This window comes from Ambystoma mexicanum, chromosome 4q (genome assembly GCF_040938575.1).
Source record: "Ambystoma mexicanum isolate Mex_15411 chromosome 4q, UKY_AmexF1_1, whole genome shotgun sequence".
Classification (NCBI taxonomy): Eukaryota; Metazoa; Chordata; class Amphibia; order Caudata; family Ambystomatidae; genus Ambystoma; species Ambystoma mexicanum.
Genome location: NC_090928.1, coordinates 722,136,180 through 722,158,206, shown reverse-complemented (window position 1 = coordinate 722,158,206; position 22,027 = coordinate 722,136,180). Strand labels below are relative to the sequence as shown.

The window sequence follows — 22,027 nt, the reverse complement described above, 5'->3', positions numbered from 1 at the left end:
AAACAAACTGTCAGTATATTTGAGATATTTAATATAAAGGCACATAATTACCAATCTGAAACACAAGCAAACAAACATTGGTTAAATAAAACTGTATTTTGATCAGGATTTCGCAAAAAAGGAAAAGAAGGGGTTCAATGCTGCGAGAAAAACTGCCATGTGTTTGGCTATAAAAACAATGCTAATTTCACACCCAACACTGAAATCATTTCCTAAATAGGCGCGCATCCAAGTGTTGCCAACTGTGCTGTTTGGTGTTTGGACGGGACTTTGCTTATGAGCTTGGACTTTCATCTGCATCTAACTGAAAAAGGCTGTATGCGCAAGAGGAAGCCTCATCTCTTTTCATGTGGCGAAATGCTGCTTCTTGGACTCGTGCTTAAGGACTACCATACCAACAGTAATTATATATGCAAACAACTATAAAGCGGGTGTTGATACATGTCTGTGGGTTGGGCTCTAGTGTGTTCATAGCAAGGCTGGGCTGGTGACTCCTCCCTGGTTTTAATATCACGCCTGCAAGCCCTTTCGTGTCCAAGCACCTGCTCTCTGACACTTTTTTTATTCTTTTATTCTCCTAGATGCACGGCGTGTCAGACAAACACCCTCCTCCAGCTACTCCCAGAAACCACTATAAAACTTGCCTGCATGCATGCACATCCAGCACGCGCATCCAAGTGTTGCCAAATGTGCTAGAAATTTCCATCAGGACCATGAGGAGGCTCCCACTAATATTAACATGCAAGGCGAGCAGACTGAAACGCCATATTCGGATAACCCCGCCAAGCATGGGGGAAAACTCACGAAGGGTCCAAGGGAATTTATCGGAACAGCCTTTTAAACCCAGAACAAAACATTATCAGGATGGTGACGCTAGGTCTAGCCAACAGTCAACACCAATTCACATTAAAGATAGTGACTTGCGCAATAGGACCTGGCGGCAACCGGCCCTTCTAGATTACCCAAGCATTCTGCTATAAAACCTATGTGACATTGGTGGCCCGCCTTCCCTAAATAGATCATGTGTCCTCTCACTGTTTAATGAGATTTCAAAATTGAGATTGATCTCCTCGGCAGACATTAGTTTGGTGGACGTTATTCACCCATCGCGGCTGGATCATGTGAGAATAGTCCGGAGGTCTCAAAACATCTTTGACCTCATCAGGAGATGGAGCACTTTAATAAGATGGGGTATGATATCCTTATTTTCAGCTATAGTTGGGATAGCGATAGGGACTCTAAAGATCAGAAACCCAACGGGCCACCAATGCGGGAGTAGGGCCGTATGAATAAGGATGTCACTATCCCTACAAGGGGAGGTGATGATCAAGATTGGAGATGGTTAGCGCTATCCCTGAGAGAATCTATATCTCAAATCCAAACCATGCAAAAGACACTTTAGTTGTACAGACCTTACGCAATTTTGGCAAATCTTCTCATGGAACTCTAGGGGCCATTCAATCTTGATGACCTCTAATGTGGTAGGCACCAAACTTAAATCCATGGATGTAATCTGTATCCAAGAAACTTGGATGAGGGTTCTGCTTCATTTGGATGGTTTTGAATGTAGATACCAATTTGCTACGATAGGGCCCGTGGTAGATCATCTGGGGGCCTCTTAACCGCAGTGAAAATAGCAAACTGAACGCGAATAATGGAATCTCTCAATATTGCGAGCAGTGTTTTGGTAATTGTACTGGAATATAGGAATTCATACTGTTTGAGTCTTATGTTAGTAATGACCATTTACTATAACCTGCAAAAAAATGCAATGGACAATATTGTTCCGTCCATTAATACGTGTCTTTTGAACATGTTGCTCAAATACAGAGGTCTTGATATTATCATATTGGGTGACCTTAACTCAGAAATCAGATATGGTATGGGAATGCATAAGATGGTGGGTTCTATTTCTATTAGATCTATGGGAAATTTGGGACCGATAGACGGGACACCCTACTCCACCTTCTCGTAAAACTATGCAGGGGCACATCTGGTCTAAACTTTTCCATTCTTGGGGACTCACCCATATGAATCCAGTTTTCGATACCTCTGCTAATGAGCATACATGGTCGAATGGCATACAAAATAAATAAATAAATAAATCAGCTATAGATCACATGTTCCCATCAGACCGACTCGCAGCTCGCTGTGTTGACTTTTGTGTGGGTGAAACTTACGCGAGCGATCATAGAACTTTGGAGGCTAAACTGTATTGCAATTGTGCTAAACAGATACAGGATTCCCTTCCAACGACTATGATAGCGTCATGCAGGGGGAATAGGATTAGATGGCATAGATACATTAAATTCCACCTTTCTCTATGAAAACTATTGTACATCACTATCCGCAAGATTAACATTATTTTCGGTTCCCTTTTCTGTGAATACGTTAAATGTCTAATTGACAGATCTGTAAAATTAAAAAAAATTGGAAACACAAGGCCCCAACATGCGCACATTTATGATTCTATGGTAAGGGCGAAAAAAAAAGATACAAACTGACAAATTAGAGCAATCCAAAAATCCAACCAACATCAGGATATAAAGGTTAAGGCAATTCATTCTATCAAACAAGCGAATAAAAATTGGCTGAAAACCCATAAGATGTATATGCTGGAGAAAGATAATATAGCAATGTTAACAGCGCCAAGAGATCCATCTGCCCGCCAATTTTGGACGCTAATAAACTCGTTGGAAAAAACACAGGTAATGCAACAAACTGTATGTGTACAAGAGGATGTCTGGGCCACTTGTTTCTCTTCTTTATATGAAGGAAAGTTTGCTATGACAAACAGCTTAGAAACAATCAAAATGGGAAACTGGCTACGCAATTTTGATGTCGAAGATGTAGAAAAGCAGATTAAGGCCGCTAATACCTCTCGAGCTGCAGGCCCGAATGGGCTCACCAACAGTACTCTGAAGAGAAACCCAGAACTATGGGCTAAGGCTCTTTATATATTATTTTCAGACATTATACTGACACGCTCTATTCCTTCCTCCTGGAGGATCTAATATATATATATATATATATAAATAAAAGGGGACAGAAGGTGCCCATATAATTACCATCCGATATCTATCATGGACGCGGATTCTAAAGTATTTGCAGGAATAGTCCTTCCGAAAATCGAGCAATGGGTAGAAGCAAAAAGGATACTTCACATGCAACAATTTGGTTTCCGAAAAGGGATGGGCATCGAAATAGGGGGTCTAATTTTTACTGTTTTTGGAAAAGGTGTGTAAGAAAGCCGCCACCCCCATATATTTAGCCTCGATCAATCTTTCCCTTGCGTTCGACAAGGTGGATCAGGTAAGACTGTGGTCCAAGCTGGCTTCAATGGGTATTCCATCTGGACTTCTGACCATTCTCATCCATTTATATGAAGATTCTGCCATTCAAATTCGATTAAATCTATCAGGGGATTTGTCACAGCTTATACAAACAGGTAATGGTCTGAGACAGGGATGCCTGTTTGGACCCACCCTTTTCAATCTATATATTAGGGATGTTGATGGGCCCTTAACAGTAGCATCGCTTGTTACACCAAGGATTGAGGGTGGGAAAATATCTTGGACAGCCTATGCAGACAACATCCTTTTGATCGACGCTACCCCTGTGGGTCTCCAGCGGAAATTTGTGGCCTTTTCAAAATATGTGGACAATAATGGCTTGTTTATCAATGGGAAAAAATCTGTTGTAATTACACTAATCGGAGAAACGCCCCAATTTCAGATGGAAGATAGAGGGATGTCTACTGCTTAAAGTTAGATCACTTTGCTATTTGGGTTTCCCGATCTTCAGTGGCACTACGATCCATATGTACTGGAATTATTATTTCGACAAAGCAGATAAATTGATTTACCAAATGCAAAAAGATAGCTACTAAATACTGTAAGTATTTAGTGACCCCGGTAATTCGGTTTTATAACCTTAAAGTTTTACCTAAATTACTATATGGTTTCGAAAGTCTACCATTTCCAACTCACCAACTGGCCACCAAATTGGAGTCTAAAATCTGGCGGAAAATACTCTATTGTCTACCAAAGGGTGTTCCAATGTCAGCTATCCGTTTTGAGTTGGGTCTTCTCTCATTAGACAATAAAATCAGGTTGAAAAGACTAAACCTTTATCGGAATCTTATTATCGCCAAAGAAAATACCTTATATGCACTGATTGGTTGTAGATTGTGAACCGGTTCCTCGACTTCGAAGTGGTTGTTGAACCTTCAAACAGATTGAATTGTGTGGATTCTGGCTGTTTAACATTGGAAACCTTGATACTTAACCCTTTGAGAGTTAAGAAAAAACTTCAATCCTTGGATTGGACCCAGTCCATGGAAAGGGTGTTGTCCTCCAGGATCTATAATCAGACCATTTATGATGGAAAGAAAATGGGTATTCCGGAGTCATACTTAATTAAATTCCCTGACCCTAAAAGGAGGGCTGCATATATGAGATTGCGCTTCAATGTTTTGCTGACAGGGGAAATTTTAGAAATTCGCGCTGGTACTAGAGAGAATCCCCTGTCGTTTTTGTCACAGTAATGAAGTATCTGAAAGACTGAAGCATTTACTATTAAACTGTCAGGCATTGGTAACCCAACGACTGGCAATCTTTGGTAAATTTGTCCATGACCCGTCAAGAGTTGATATTGAAGATTTTTGGTGGAATATGCTTTATGGCAAACTGAATGCATTGAAATTGGCTACAGTGAAATTTTTGCATGAAGTCGGTAATCTGCCTGCAGCCAAGTAATTTCACCAGTTGAACAATGTAAAAAGGAAAAAACTTGCTTGAAGAGACAACTGGTATACATCGCTGTAAATGTATGTATGTTCTAGTTAGGAATGGCCTAATATCAGCCCGGATGCTGTATATCCTGTACGTGAAATAGGGTTTTACTTGTCTTTTATTTTATCCTTTTTTAATTGAATTTGAACAGTCTCCTTTTTGTATAAAAAAATGTGTGTGTTTTCTTTATATTCTGTAAACCAAAGGCAAAATTTAAAAAAATAAATAAATAAAAAAAAATCCTAAATAGTTTGCCTTATACCTATAATCCTGATGAAGCCATGTCAGCAATTACCGACTTTATGTTCACAGCTGGACAGGTTAGAGAAAGCAGGTACTCCTAAATCAATACACAGGTTATAGAATGAAGAGGTTGTTGGAAGCACGTTTCATGTCCCAACGTAGGGAAGAGGTTCACGTCGAACACGTCCTCTGTGAACAATGGAGTGGCTAAGTTAGGCACAATGTTGCCATTTAACATGTGTTCAGTGTAGATAAATGGATTTGAATAAATGTTACTAAGTGTTACTCTGTTTATAGTTTGGATACATTTTAGATTTGCATCACGCAGCAACATAATGTGAGAGGGGACACAATTGAAGTGCTTAGAGTGGGAAGCGAGGCGCTTTATGGATGCGAGAAAGATGTCTGAGGGAAAAGCCACTGTGAGGGGTGTGGTAGTCCTGAGCAATGTACATGTGGATTTTGATAATGGGTTAGATGGGAGACATGTTCTGGGATATTAGGGGAATATTGGGCTCATTGCGAGTACATGGAAATATCGCAGATTAATGTCCCCCCCACCCCATAGCTGGGTTTCATGTAGGCTGAAGAGAGTTTGATTTGTGGAAGTGAATTTTGCATGGTTGAAGGGTTGAATGGCCAGGTCAAGGAAGGAGGAATGAAGCTGGCGATAGCATCAAATGGTTACTTGAGGCAAAGATCATATGAAGTGGCACTGGGTCATGGGTTTACGACGAGATGAATTTGTGGATATGAAGCACAAATCTTTCTAGGAGCACAGTATTGTTGTTAAGTCCAGCCAAATGGTGAGTCCAACTGGGGATAGTAAATAAAGGGGTGCTGGATGATCGTTAATAAAAGGGTGCTGGAGGGCAGAGTTTGCCAGTGGTTTATGGGTTTTGTTTGGGCTCTTAGGAAGATGAGCAGGTTGTGTGCTGGAGGCTGTATGATCTGAGATGATAGTCTCAAATAAGGTAATGTGAAGGAATGCAGAAAAAGTAAAATGTGGGACGCCAGCGCAGCTGGGACAATATGTTTATTGCATGATCAAAAACGTGGTGGTTTGATTCTCGCCCTCTTCTTGTTTGAAGTGTTCATGTACAAGCCTTGCACATCACGTACTGGGTTAAAGGAGATTATGTTCAATCATGACCGATTATGGAAAGAAAAAACTTTGGGAAGGAGATTGTGTTTTGTGAATGTGGCCAATGGGTTTTGAGAAGTAGGGGGCGGGGGATTAGATGTCCTAGTAAAAAGCCATACCTCAAAATCCCATTGGCTACCCCTGTAACAAAATGTGTGATTATATAAATTGTAAAAATGTGTATAAATGCTGCACATTTGAGTGCTGGAACGATCTGTTAGTTCAGCTTCACGAGACAGACCAACCCCTTCCGGCTGACAGCATGAAACAAACTTGCTTTCCTGACAAAGTGCATTTACTCTGTTGGAGCAGTTCTTTCGTATTGGATTTTGGAGTTACATTACTACATTTGGAGGCTCCGACAGGATCTCTGAGCGTGGAGAATTCCTTACCGCACACTCGGCACCAGCACCTTTCTGAAGCAAGCAGTTTACGTGCACATCAAGAATGGCCTGTAGGTGTGGTGCGGATTAAAGACTGCATGTTTGCTGGAGCAAGGTGCCATGGCCCAGCTGTGCAGGTCATTTGAAGGGACAAAGTTTCAGAGGAAGCATTTTTATGCGAGTGCACAATTTCTGGAATTGTGCAAGAGGTGTATTAGTCAGATGTTGAGGGTTGTTTGGAGTCGGGAGGTTAATTGAAACAAACGAAAATGAGATATTTGACTTAGGAGGGTGATGGGATGGTGAATTGTTATAGGTTGCAAGTCCTTTTTTTCATTTTGTACTTTATTATTTTTGGTAGTCAAAGTAGTGAGAAGAGAGCCTCAGTCTGGGAAAAGGCAGTGTTGCAGTAAAAAGCACTGTACTAGTGATAAAGAAGAGCGAGAGAGCGATGTTGCAGTGGAAAACATCACACTCCTTTGTGCTCAAGTGAATGATATATAGATCATTGAGGAACCGTGGTAATTGGGTTTTATTGATATTGTGCAGTCTTCTGTGTAAACGCGGGTGGATTCGTTTTAAGTAAGGCGTTTGTGGTGTGAGCAAGAGGAGTAATTATTGCGAAGTTTAAAAGATTGGGGGGGGGTGCGCATTGCCTTTTGTCCAGGAATCGAAGTAATTTTTGGAGGGCCAAAGGATAATTTGCTAAAGTATTAGTATTGTTTTTTGGAGTATGGAAACTGCAGAATCTCTTCCTTAGCATTTGGCATATATGATCCAGTGAAGAACCAGAAACAGTGGGTAACACAAGACTAAGGGAAGAATGTTTAGATCTTGGCCCAAAGGGGGTGGGAAGGACGTATGATAAAGGTGTGTTGGAAAACATATATACCTTTTTAATTAACAAGGGAAAGAAATGTAGAAAAGGCAGAACATCTCAAAGCTGTGGAGGATGTAGGGAAGGCTCCTAGAGACAAGATTGGGGCAATGGGGCAGAGCCTTGGAGATCCCTACAGCCCTGTCACCTTAAGGGCGTTTTCCTTTATTGCACACGGACTGATATACTAATCCCCAGTATGAACCTCCATCGTTTTAATCATCCACCCCAGAAGTTGTGAGGAGGAAACTAACATCCCCAAAGGCAAGGCTAGCTGAACGGTTAAGAATGGAAGCAGATAAAATAATGCCTCCCAACGGCCATGATAGAGGATCGTTTGAGAATGGAGGTAGAAAATCAAGCATGTAAAACACTAGGCGGAAGCACTGCAGCAGTAAAAGGAAACATATGATGTTTCAGCTCCGAGAGTCATGTATCCTGATACGCCGGATATTAATTCAATTATGGCTAAAAACATGAAGGTATATGATGATCTCGTCGCATAGTTACAACAGATTCAGGAGATGTGGAGAGGCATGGGAAGAGAATGTGGCCATGTTTAATAATATGCTTAAGAAGGGACTCCCCAAGGAGGTACAACATGATTTGGTTAAAGTCATGGGGATAAAAGCGAAGTATTGGCCAGAAATTCAAGCACATATAGTGCATCACTCTAAAAGTAGGCAGGAGAAGGAAAAGGAGGCAGTGGAGCAGGCGAAGAGCGCCAAAGCGAAGCTGGTTCAAAGGAAACTGGCTACAATAAGTTTAGAAGGGTCAATAATCATAAGCCCCACCGAATGAACAATTTCAATCAAGTTTTGCACCAGCATGGATGGGTATACTCCTGATCTGAGGGAAATGGGAGGTTTTCCAAGAGGCAGAGGAGGCTTCCTGAGAGGGGGAGGAGGTGCATTTGGTGGAATGAGGTTTAGGTTTGGCAGGCAGATGGGAGGCAAGCTTGGAGGACCATATGGAGTTAAGTGTTGGTTCTGCAGAAGTATGGGACATTTGTCACAAGATTGTAGAAGCTATCATATTTTTATGACCCATGTGTCAATCCCAATGGACAAGCAAGTAGGTTTGCAGGTTATCCCTCACAACAGATGCAGCCATGCCATATGCCCCAGGCTCTGTACAGCCACAGCAAGCACGGGTAGGACAGAACCTGAGTCCAAGGCTGCACAAACCTATGTGCCAGTCAGTTGTGCCAGCACAGACACCAGTGCAGCCATGGGATAGGAACCCTTTGCCTCAGGGTACAGTCACACATACTGGCACGTGTGTTTTGGGAAAAAGTTCTGCTGTGTGTACAAACCATATCCGGACTAGCACAGCCCACAGAGAGCTCGGATGTGTCCAGTTCTGTCTGTTACTGCCCCACGTGGGTGTGACGATAGGCGACCGAACTTTCATTCATGGTCGATAAATCTTGCATCAAGGAAGTGGAGTTTCCCCTTTCAGAAAAAATGATCCATATGCAGGGATTCTATGGGGCTATCCTGTTGCCTAGACGGAGGAATTACCCATTCAGGTAGGTGCACATGATTGGTCAGCTCCTTTGTTGTATTGTACAGATACCCCAGTGAATCTCTTGAGCAAGTTGAATGGGACGATCTCATTCACAGAAAAAAGGTATAATATGCTCAACTCCAGGTTTGTATCTAGCCAGGACAATAGCGCTTTTGCGAGAATGCAATAATGACAGGGCGACAAGGGGAAGTGCCCATACATTCAGATTTGTTCCTCTACGGAATGATGGTAGGTCTGGGATGGGAGCCTGGGATTAGAAACCAAGCATGGTAGGTACAATATGAATATTTATTTTGTCCCACAGTTCCACAAGAGGTTGCGCCAGGCTCTTCTAAAAGCAGTAGTCATCAAAAAGGACACATGGGTTCGCTCAGGCACTGGAGAGGAAGGAGAGGAGTGGCATACAGGTCTGTGCATTGATCCAACACGATCGCTAAGGGGGGTTGCTGTCTGATGAACACTTGTTCGAGGATGCCATAGGAGAGATGGTTTGACATTAATGTACCTAGCCAGACAACGATAGAGCATAGAGAGATACCTCAGGCTATGAATATTGTCCAAACTACATCACCATATTGGAAGTAAGATTTGGACAAGGTGACTAGTCACTTGTGGACTAGTAATCCTCATGATGTGGGGTTGCTGAAAAGCATGGGAGCAGTACGGATGAAGTTGAAACCTGGGCGATATTGGCAGGAGTAAGAAGGTACCCAATGTCTAGGGAGGCAGATGAGGGATCTACGAGACCATTACGGCGCTGTGGAAGCACGGTATAATCCAGCCTTCAGTTGGCCCATGCAAAACTGCTATCTACCCTGTGAAGGCGGTAAAAAAAAAAAAAAGGTCCAGTTGGCGAATGGTACAAGATTTGCATCCTTTGAATAATCCTTTCAGCCGAGTTCCCAGTGGTTACGAATCCTGCTACCACTGTCACATCCCTACTGGTTCTACCCACTTTACTGTAATTGATCTGAAGAATGCATTTTTCTAGTTTCCCCTTGCACCCTGATTCTCAGTACCCTCCCTTTCCTCCACTTCTGGAATGTGCTCCGCTGCCATGGATATGCATGCCTACAGAGTGTACGAAATCTGGCTAATACACATGTGGAGTTGCCCGACTTCAAGTCCATAATCCCAGCTGAAAATACCTTCCGCGCCCATCCATCCCCACACTTGTCCCCATCTGGAGGGATGGTAGGGTACGCTGCCTTATTTGATGTAGTCGTGGCTGCCTGGACCACTAGACACTCGAGAGTGGGGTGCTTGGACAGATAGCCGGGGTCGCTACAGGAAGGGCAGTATTTTCTTGCGAGAGATTTATCCACTGCAGGGATGTGTCCGGGGACTCCCAATTTCTGGCCACCCTATTTTGATATACTAGATGGGTTTGTGGATATGGGGAACAAATCTTCCTGGAGCACAGAGTCTTGTTGTTAAGTCCAGCCAAATGGTAGTCGAACTTGGGTTAATTAAAACACATGGAAGCGTTGCTGGTGGGCAGAGTTTGCCGGTGATTTATGGATTTCGTTTGGGCGCTTAGGAAGATGAGCAGGATGTGTCCTGGAGGCTGTATTATCCGAGATGGTAGTCGCAAATAAGGTAACCTGAAGGAATGGAGAAGGAGTAAACATGGGATGCCAGCGCATCTGCAACGATAAGATGTTTATTTCTTGATCAAAATCATGGTCGTCACCCTGCTCTTGTTCGAACTGTCGTAAAAGCCTTGCACATCATGTACTGGGTTAAAGATTTCTTACCAAATGCGCCAAGTTATAAATTGTATTGTTTTTAAATAATAAGGCGATTATGTTTAGAACATCATGCCCGATTGTGGAAAGAAAGCACGCGGGGAAGGGGATTGTGTTTGGTCAGTGAGAATCTGTGGGGGGGTGGGTGGATTACATTTCCTTGTACAGGGTTAGCCAATGGGATGTTGAAGAACAACTTTGTAACACATTATGTGTGAATATGTAAATTGTTCAAATGTGTATAAAAGCTGCAACTTTGTTGAGCACTGGATGGAGCTGTTAGTTTTCAGCTGCACGAGGCTGGCTAACCCCTTCTGACCAACAGCATGAAATAAACATACTTTTCTGACTAAAAGCATTTACTCGCGGTTGGAGACTTTTTTCATTGGATTTTGGAGTTACATTCCTACAAGGTTTCACTTGATATTTGGCAATGGGTAAATCGGTATAAAATGGAAAAATATGTTGCTAGTTGTAAATTTTATTCTTTCTTATATTATGTAATATGTTACAAAACAGGCATTTTATAGTGTGCACAGAGTAAACAGTAGGACAAGTTGTGTTTGCAAGAAAAGTGCAAAGGCAAGGTCAGTCAGGAATTCGAGACACTGGGTTCTTCAGGGTTTTTCACAGAGGTCTCAGGAACTAGTCTTTGGCTTCATTTAGTGTGCAATGTTGAACTGAATTACGAGCAATATTTGTAAATATCTCATTTTCGCTTTTGATTAATTCTGAATGCCAATTGAGGGCCCTTAAATTTCAGTAAACTCCAATAAATGCTGTGCAAAGCATTAATGGTGCCTGTTAAACGTTACCTTTGAGTGCATGATAATGCAAACTAACAGACCGCTCCTTTGTAACGGAGGGGTTTCGACATGCCTCGGACTCTTGCCCAATTCTCCCCCATCTTTGGTCTACTTTTAAATTTGAAATTGTTTTAGGTCTGTATTGAGGTTACTGGATTCCTGGGATACGCAGTGGGGAAGTGTTCACCATGGAAGCTGTTTGGAGACTGCAGCAATTAAGGCTTGGTGCAGAAGTGAAGAGGACACTGTACAGAGTGCCCTGTCCCTCCATGCTTGCTGTCAGGCAGAGCGGCGCCTGAAGCCTGCAAAATGACCCACCCTGAAGCCTGCACAGTCACTCCAGGAGCTACTAGTCCTATAACATGACTGGTTCATCCATCAGAATCTAGGAAAATGTGTATATGATTTTTCTTCATGGAAGGATCACTGATCAGTAGGAAGAAGGTGCTTTTAGGAAAACTTCGCGATAAATTAGAACTCAATAAAACTCGGGTAGTGAATTTTCGGCCAACAAACTCCAAGTAAGAGCATTATTATCTAAAGCTTCAGGGAGGCAATGAGAACTAAAATAATTGTCTGGCTTTCAAGAAACACTCGCAGGAAGCATTAAAGAAGCCGTTAACCTTCCACCACAGTCCTTGACAATCTGAAGAGTATGCAAGACGAGCTTGACAAAATAAAAACAAGCATTGGCAATGCCAACAGTTTGGGCTTTTGAGTAAGTATGGAAAAACATTTGCCAGGCACTGCCGTAATGCCATTGATGGTAGCATGTGTAAAGTGGTGCAGGTACCAATGCATTTAATAGCAGTGTCTGGCAAATGCCTAATACTTGTACACAAGTCAAAGCTGGTGGCTTTGCCCATGCTCATTTTTAACAGGGCTTCAGTAAATTACACACACAGTACTTATAAATCAAATGGGTAAGAAAGACCAGATTTAGAGATTTTCATTACACCAGTAGCACGTTTACAACAATTAAGTCATTAACTCTTAGAAGAATGCTTTGAAAGAACACTGGCAGGCACTTGAGTGCAAAGTTTGATGGTAAGGCTTCAGTAAAGTGAGAGCTAAAAGAGTTCCCATGAGGAGGCGTTTTGGGCGGGGAGGGGCAGGAACTGGGTGGGAATTGCTATGGGCAGGCAACTAACCAAAGACCAACTTCAAGCTTTTGGTCCTCTCTCCCAATCTGTACTCTAAAATAATAGTCTCCGTTTATAGGTGGCTCTGCCACCCCAATTGCTCGATCTAAAAAGCACTAAGGGTCTCTCTGGTGAATACAGACAAAGAGCAGCAAATAGCCTATTGGAAGGCATTGTGGAAAAAAAAACAAGTTTCTTTTTGAAAAACAAATACATCACCTGCCCTTTACTTCTAGTACATAACGACGACTTGGAGGCCAACTTGGGTGACAGATTGGACATGGGAGAGTTAAAGTATAGTATAAAACTGCGGAAAGGAAAACATTGAAAAAAACCTAATCCGCACCAAAAGTAAGCTAGTAAACTTTGGATCTCCTGTATGGCAAAAATAAAAAAAGGCTAGGAAAAAAATGCAGCCTGTTCCTTTTTCAACCTCTGTAGGTGCCGCTGCAGTTCCCAGCTCACATGGTCCCTACCAGTGACAGAGCATTTGCGTGAGCAGTCGCTCCATCTTTGATTTCCTCTAGGGTCCCTCGAGTTCTAGGGAACACTGCACCACCTGCTGCCAGACTACCGAGTTGCTGCTGTGTCGCGTGACAGGGTCACGTTACTAGGATCAGACTCATGTTTAGCAGCATCTCTGGCCACACTTGCATGGCCTGTTCGCTCAAGTGCAGCTGTAAAGTGCAAAGTCTTCAACTGAGCCTGTTCTGTGACTTGCCAGGAAGTGGTCAAAACAAGTACCAAAGAATGGCTTGGCACCATTCAGTAATTCATGTGTGTACTGGACCATACAGCATGTCGACTGGGAGAAAAATGCCCTCCCGATGACCTAATCTTCCTCAAACAATACAAGACATTGTAACTATAGTGAACCAGCTATTGCTTTTTAATGCTACATCCTGTTGCAAACACTATTCAGGGCTATCATGCAACACAATCCGAATATGTTCTGTATCTCATAAACCTGGTTACCACCCTCTGCATATAGATTTACATCATTTTCTAAATCTGTGGATGATCACCTAGGCCATTCTGTTTTAATACATTTGGTGAAGTCAATCAAATGCAATTTATTCTTTACTGATTAAGTAATCATCTTTTATGTTCGCTCCCACCAGTGACAAAATCTGCTGTGGACTGCACATTTATTGCATCTAAATCTATGCACTATTCATTTTTTGGGCGATTTCAATACTCTATGGAATAACCTTGTTAACTGCCTCACTGAAAAGCCTGCCAAGACCGATGTTTTTAGATCTCATCAAAGGCGTTGTGATGCTAAATTACAGTAATTGTAATACATTGATTTTATTTGATTTGTAAGCAGAGACGTTTTTATGGGGGGGCAAAAGGGGCACTTGCCCAGGGCCCCCACCTTAGAGGGGGCCCCAGAAGTCTAGCTGGTCTGAAGTATTTAAGATTCCATTGTTCACCACTCTTAAATAGCACAAGTATGGGGTGCTGCTGAGGCTCTAAACCTACTGGGCCTCATTACAAGTATGCCGGTCCAGTAACAACGGTGCGGGTAAGCCATCAGCACTGTTGTTACTGGGCCGGCATACTCCGAGTTCTGCGATCGGGTGCCTTTCAGCCGCCAGGTTTAACCTGCCGGCCGGAAAGGCAGCCGCTTGCAGACCTTGACCGTAGCACCGGCAGCGTCATGTATGGTGACTGTGCTACCGTCCTGCCCATTCCCATTGAGTCCTATGGGATTCAATGGGAATGGGGAGTTATTTTACTGGCGCCCGGCTATGGGGAATTACTGGGACCGGCAGGACTGTAATGCCCCGGTAACTCCCCATTGCCAGGCGCCAGTAAAAGGCAGCAGCCGTGCTGTTTTTACTGGCATGGCTATCACCATGGTCGTAATGAGGCCCATTGCCTTTCTGTTTTGGCAAGTGCATTCTGCCTTGATCAATTCATCATGTATTTCTTTCTGTGTTCACTGTGGTATATAGTTTGCGTGTTCCTTTTGGCACAACTCTGTAGCGTTCTTTCCTTCCTGTGGGAAGGATGTTGATTATGTGCAATAGGCAATGGTGAAATGCATATTGATACATTGAGTGTCACAATGGTTCAGAGGTTAGCTCAGTGTGTGAAGCACCCATTGCAGAGATGTGTGTTCATATGCAAAATTAGATCACATTCCAGTAAGGCTAGATGAGCCTTTCCTATGTCTGAAGTTTATAAACTTGCCTGCATATGTACTTGGTTTTGCAGAACAACATCTGCTATTACCAGCAATGTACCTGTACCAGATAGGGGTTTCTACAAAAACTAACATATCATCCGTATGGTGAAGGTCTAGAAATTGGTTTGTTCAGATGGGGTGTTGTAAAACCTAGGCAATCGCCTCCAACAATGGCATAAACTGTTACTCCAAGAGGTGAATAAGTATCCAAATTCAAGCCTATTGAATGACAGCGTTCATGTTTGTATATTGGATTTGCCAGCAGACGATACAGTGATCCTGGTCAAATCATCTAAAATATCTTACATTAGTATGCTGCCTTCTGTGAGGTTTGCCTTCTTGTATGCTGCTGGTATCGTTTAGCCCATTACTTGATCTTTCTTCTTATGTAGGCCATTTGGGTGGAAGGGTTGGTAGACAGAAAAGAGCAAACCATATGTTGCAGGCCTCAGGCAAGCATATTTTAAGGTCTGCTTGTCTAACACAAAACCTGTTTGCTTTTTGGTAAAAGTCAAAAGTTTTTATGCATGTATAAAAATGAAAATGTCACAAGCCATTGTTTTGGAAGTATTTAAAGCTTTAAAATACAAAAGACAAACCCAGATTAAATTTGTTAAATCACATCGATAGGTATGCTGGTTATTATATACTTCCCTTGACGATGGAGAGAATGAAGCTAGAATCATTCCCAGTTTGCATAACACCCTTCTATAATATTTTGTTTAAAAATGGTCATGTGATTTGTGTACTTTCCAAGTCCGTTTTTTTTTTTAAATAAAAATGAGATTGTTTTAGTTAATGGTAAGAACTGGAAAAGAAAGTGTTCAAATGCAGAAATTGAAGAGTTGGCACAAATCCCAGCTTCACCCCTTCATCCCTTAACCAATGTGTGATCCTGGGCATCTCATTTAATCTTGTATTGCCGAACCTCTCAATATTGCCAGTCCCTAAACCTTTCATAATTGTGAGACCGTTTGAGTGATTTCCTTCTCATGGTATGATCTTCATAAAAGCCTTATTCATGGTTTCACTGTGTTAATAGTGAGCACATTTATATTGCACACCACAGACATTTGTTCCTTTGATATCTAATGGCAACACTATTTGAAAAACATATCCCACTTCTAATCTCAGTTTGTCTGGATAAAGACAACTTCCTGGTAGCTTCTAATCTGCCTCCATAATCCATGCAACAGTATGTGTAGCGTTCACCTTCCTTCCAATCGGTGGTCTCTATCCATGTATGAGCACTTTCGCATTCCTTGAGGCAGCTAATGTGAGTTCTCTGTCTATTATGGGTTACATGTACCTTTTACATACCATCCTGCATTAATACTACATCTCCCTTCCTGGATGTTATTGATAAAAGTATCCTGTATGTACTAGAACCGTAACACCTTTGTAGACTGCTAATATTGGTCTTCAAATTCTACTTGTTTATCATTAGAGCAAGAATGAAGAGAGCAAGTGGACTTAAAGGGAGTAAACATGCTTATTATGCTGCGAGACAGCATATCAACCTATAGGTTGTGAGCGTGACGGGTGAGGGGCGCGACCAGTATTAAAGATCCCTTAATTCCTTTGGTTTGGTGTGGGGGGGCCCCAAAGATGTCCATGTCCAGGGCCCCAAAAGTGCTTAAGAAGGCCCCGTTGGTAAGGACGTGTTCTTTAAACTGAGACATCCCCCATCATCGTTTGCCAGTTCTACACCAATTTGATTGTTTTACCAAACTGCTTTTCAGACCGTAGATATTCCTGCTCACCATCTAACCAGACAATGAATACCTTGGTCTATGGCATACCCTCAAAATACATACTTAAAAAACCATCACATTTAGAACCAAAGGAGAAAAAAATAAAAATCAATCTGTTGACTAGATCTTCATCCATGCCTTACCCACGTTTCCTCACGTTTTTGCCCCTCTCATCGCTCTCAAAGCAGATCGCCTGTTCCTCGACCTAGAATTGTGCCCAGTAGCGGTTCCTATCAACTGGTCAGCCTGCATCGCGTTTGTTGCCCAGAGCTTAGTCTTTCGTTCTTTAAGCATTTTTGGCTTAAACAGCACACAGGCTCTATCTACATCGAGACTTGTGGTCCATTGGAAGACAGTTACTGCGCACACTGTATGACTTTCCAAGGGAACTTTACGTTGTAAGAAGGACAACATTTTAATAGCATATTCTACATCGAAGCCAAAGGATTTAGGTGTGCTATAAGCTATTAGTATTTGGGGTATAGAGACTTTCCATAACTGTCATACTGTTAATAAACCATTTGTTCACCCCCTAACTCTTCATACTGTTTGATACATCGAAAGGTGCACCAAGCGAAAAGGCAGTCATTCAACTTCAAATGCGCTTCTCGACAAAAAGCAATTTCGATGAAATCGTAATTGACTGAGGAAAAACGCTCCACATTTTAATTTAAATTTGCGCCACATTTTGCATTCAACCCAATGGTGACGTTGACATGTGAAGGATAATGGTTGCAGGTAATGTAGGGATATGATAACAGGCCCGATACACGTCACCCTTTCCAAATACAAAAACAAGATGTACTACTCTGCACCAACCACTAGATGGCGGCCTATGCAACACATTTGAAGCTAAGCAGATCTACAAGCCAAAGAAGAAAGATAGCTACATAGATAGCTAGATAGATTTCGCAACCCACAAAGTATTTAATCAAAATCCACTCCTCACTCCTTTAAATCCATTCAAAGGCGCTCTTGGGAACACCAACAAAAAGTCCGGGCACTCGTTCTGTATGAAGTGCACGAGTGTATTCAGTCTTTAAATCACTAAAACGTGCTCTTAAAAGACAGCAAGTATTCCTCTGGTGGAAGATAGAACACGTGGTGTTCTATCCCTCTTCAGGGATTCGTCAGGCCGTTTTCAGTTACCGTTACCGGCTCTCCAAAATGTATTTGTCACATGATGGACCATAGCGGCTTCAATGTTTCATTACATTCATTCATGTCAGACATCTCAACGTAGACTATGTTCTTATTGCGTCTTTGTACCTATATTAACTGGAAATGGAACCTGGGTCTCAACTTCAACGCTACAATTGAAGGAAAATAGTTTGAATTCCCATGTAATGATCTGCTAGCAATTTATGAGCTTTGTGTTAGTGCTTTTTTTTAAACCCTTACTGATAGCTGTCACTCGTAATAGTGCGGCCTGCCAGTCGAAATATACCAATAGGTTGGAGGCCTAACACACTGAATATCATAATTACCTATTGCAAAATAAAGACCCAGTGGGCAAACATCGAATTTGTGTATATAACAAACTGCAACCACCTTATCTTATAAATATATTAAAAACACATAAAAACTGGAGAAACCGCACCCAACCAGTAATGCAATAACATTAAAAACTTTTTTCTTTCCCTCAATATTGCAATTGCTAATAAAATGTACAACTATATTGCTTTAAATTAAAGTGCAAAAGCACTTGTATTCCATTACAAATGCCAATTTCAACTGATTGCACATCATCCTTTACTAAACCACAAAATTTTAGTCCAGATGTACAAATAATTAATCTGAATTGTGTCCAAAGAGTTTCATGGTATTTGTTTGTTAGTTTTATTACTTGTATTGCGCACCAGACCCAGGGGTAACCGGGCGCATTTTATAAGACAACTTAGTTACAGGAGAAACACATGGCAAAAAGAAACAAGAAATATACAAAGAAATAAATACACAATAGGCAGGAGTTCTAGTGCACATAATTACAGTTCTACCTAAGCAGGCAGTAACTGCTAAGCAGTAGGTGTGTGCAAAAAGCAGAAGTGGAGAGAGACGCAGGAAAAGTCTAGGCAAGATGGTGGTCTGTTATTTATCTGTGTCTTTAATCCACCTTGTAAGGTTGTGTCGGAAGGTGAGGTATGGTTGGTTTGTCCGCAGGGTGGGTGATAGGGAGTTCAAAAGTTGAGCTGCTTTAATCTGGAAGCTACAGCCACAGACTCTGGACAAATTAAATCTGGGTGTTGATATGTTAAGAGTTGACGGATCTGGTGAGTCTTGTGGATTTAGTTCTCATGAATCTCGCAGAGAGGTAGCATGGTGCGGCATTGTTTAGGCATTTGTAAACTAGTGAGGCCACTTTTAACTCGATTTGCTCCTGGGTAGAGAGCCAATTGTTGGTCCTTCTAGTTCGGTGATGTGGGTTCTCCTGGGAATGCCTAATGCTGCTCTAAGCGCGTTATTCTGTAAAATTTGAATTCTTTTGATAACTTCCTTGTTGGCCCCAATATAGAGCGAGTTGCAGTAATCCAACTTTGATAACAGGAGCGCTCTTGCCAGTGTGATGCAGCTATTGTTGGACAGGAAAGGTTTACCTGCTCTTATCAATTTGCTGGTGTAGGCAGTGGCAGAAGCCATTCCGTTCACCTGCTTGTTGAAAGAGGGTAGAGCCCAAGTAGAAACCCAGAGTTTTTACCGCGTGAGCGGTTGTGATTTGATTATTATCTATGTTAAAAGAGGAGTAGTTAGGGCCCAGTTTTTTTAGGGTAGCGGGTGTGCCGAGGATAATGATTTCAGTTTTGTCATCATTCAGGCATAGTCCATGAGTGGCCATCCATGCCTGGATGATGAGATACACCCTGTTCACCAAGTCCAAATCCTTGTCATAATCACCAGAAAGTGGTAGGAGAATCGGAGCATCATCTGTATAATTAGTGTAGGTGATACCAAGAAGGTCCAGATCATCGAAAAGGGGCTTTGTGAAGATGTTGTAGAGTGTAGGAGAAATGCAAGATCCCTGGGGCACGCCGCATGTAACGGGGATGGAATCTGCTGCCGCGGTGGTGGAGAAGACTCTCATGGTCCCATTATTGAGGAAGGATTTGATCCAGTTTGTGGCTTCTTCAGAGAAGTGCGCAGCCATGTCCAAATGCCTACAAAGGACTTTGTGGTCAACAAGGTCAAATGCGGCTGATAAGTCCAGAAGCAGGAGTAAGGCTGATTTTCCTTGATCCCTTAGCTCATCAATTAGTGCTTTTAGATCTAAGAGGGCTGTTTCGGTCCCGTGCTGGGGACGGAAGCCAGACTGCCGTGCTCCTAGCAGGTTGTTAGTTTCAAGGCGTTTCTGAATTTGTGAGTACGCCACTTTATTATTTTTAGGAGGAATGGCACGGTGGTGATTGGGCAGTAGTTCGTGGGTATGGCTGGGTCTAGTGTCCGTTTTTTAAGCAGTGGGAGAACCCAGGATTCTTTTAAGTTACTTGGTATAGATCCTGTTGTGAATGAGGCGTTAATGAGTTTTGAGATAAAGGGAGCCAAGTCTCTGGCTGCATCCTTTATTAGTTGGGCTGGACATTGGTCCCCCTGACAGTTTGATGGTTTGAGTGACAGAATGATTTTTCAGTCTCAATAATAGAAACTGGAGAACTTGAAGCGAGGAGTGTCAGTGTTATTTTTAAGGGGGGTGTTAGACATTTTAGGATTCATATCCAAGCTGAGGGAGGCTTTTTTCTTGTCAATTTTAGATTGGAGAGTTGACCTCAATTCATTTCAATGTGTTTATACTCCAGTTGCCTTTATTTTAGTTCTCGATTGCCCTGTCTTAAGATCTGGCACATGTTCTAAAGCCGGCCCGATCACTAGGGCTCTTGTCCGAGCCTGGATTCCCCATTGAGCATCTGCAACCCTGCAATAGTCTCCCTAAACCGCCTCTGGCTTCATAGCACCTTTTTGCACAATTAACTGCAAACATCCCACATCATCTTCCAAGTGCCGAAAACACTTCAGCTTGGAAACATCGTCATCTGGAGAGTACTTGTCTGATCAACTTGGAAACAACATGGGCCTGCATACAAACACCCTGATTGAACACCTTCCAAAATGGCCGCTTCCTGATTTCGTCGAACAAGCAACAATGCAGCTCTAATCTGCTGCGATCTGATTGGGTGCTTACACCCTTATCAGCCAATACGAAATAGCTGGCAAGCTGAAGCCGGCCCTCCCACAAAGGCCCCATCACTAAGGCTCCTGCCCAAACCTTGTCAGAGCGGAGGGGCGACCGTTCCCTCCCTCATTGCTGCCATGTAATGGTCACCACCCCACCCTCCACCTCCCACAAACGACATCAAGCCGCTCCAGGGTCATGAACTACGCCTTGCAAAACAAGTAAGTGAACCCTCGGAGCAGTATCCATATGTAGCACAAACAATCCTGGCTCTGGCTCGCTCTAATAGCTACTACCAGTGCTTTACCACACACTGCTTACTATGCCCCCTACTTTGTAAATATTTAAGGTACAAGTACACTGCAGGGTGTACTGCCTGCATCTCTCAATGTACTAGGCACCACAGTTCAATTACTCAACTAGTCGGCTAAACCCCTAGCCCCAACTGATCCAGTGACATACTCCCATACGCGTTGCAATCAACCTTTTGTCAGCGACTCCATGACCGCTCAAATCTAACTCTGCTCTAGCCAAAATGGTGCACCCCGCATCAGATTGCCTTCGATGGCCGGCCACAGAAGATCCTGGGTGACCGAGGGTGGCACCTGAACAGGATCCGACATCCTGCCGGAGGACTGCGACCACTGCACCTTGAGAGCCCACTGCAGAGATCTCATCCGCAGCCTGGCCTCTGGCACCAGTAGAATGCAGGATGCCATGAGGCCGAGCAACCTCAAGAACTCGAACGCCGGGAGACTCTGGGCTTGTTGAAACTTGTTCACCATCTGCAGAATGTGATGAGCCCTTACCTGGGGAGGCGAACACTGCCCCAGGGACGTGTCGAGCACTGCTCCGATGTACTGGAGCCGCTGGGTAGATGTCAAGTGGGACTTCTTTAAATTGGAGGGAGAAACCCAGCGTGTGAAGGGAGTGGCAGGTGAAGATGATCCAGGACTTGCTCGGGAGAGCGCGCCCTGATCAACCAATCGTCCAGGTAGGGGTACGTGAATCCCCCCTTTCCTGAGATACGCTGTCACCACCACCATGAGCTTGGTGAAGACCCTCTGGGCGCAGGTTAATCCGAACGGCAGGACCCGAAACTGAAAATGCAAGTCGCCAACCGTGAACCTCAGGTACTTCCTGTGCTTGGGATGAATCGCCACATGAAAGTAAGCATCCTTGAGGTCGAGAGACACCAACCAGTCCTGAGGTTGAAGGGCCTGGAGGACGAGAGAGAGTCACCATCTTCAA

The 22,027-nt window shown here is 43.0% G+C and overlaps 1 protein-coding gene across 5 annotated transcripts in view; it reads right to left on the bottom strand.

Moving 5' to 3' along the window:
- Nucleotides 1–22,027, bottom strand: part of NUP35 (nucleoporin 35) — a 538,931-nt gene that overhangs the window by 187,951 nt on the left and 328,953 nt on the right. The gene's annotated exons all lie outside the window — the stretch shown is intronic.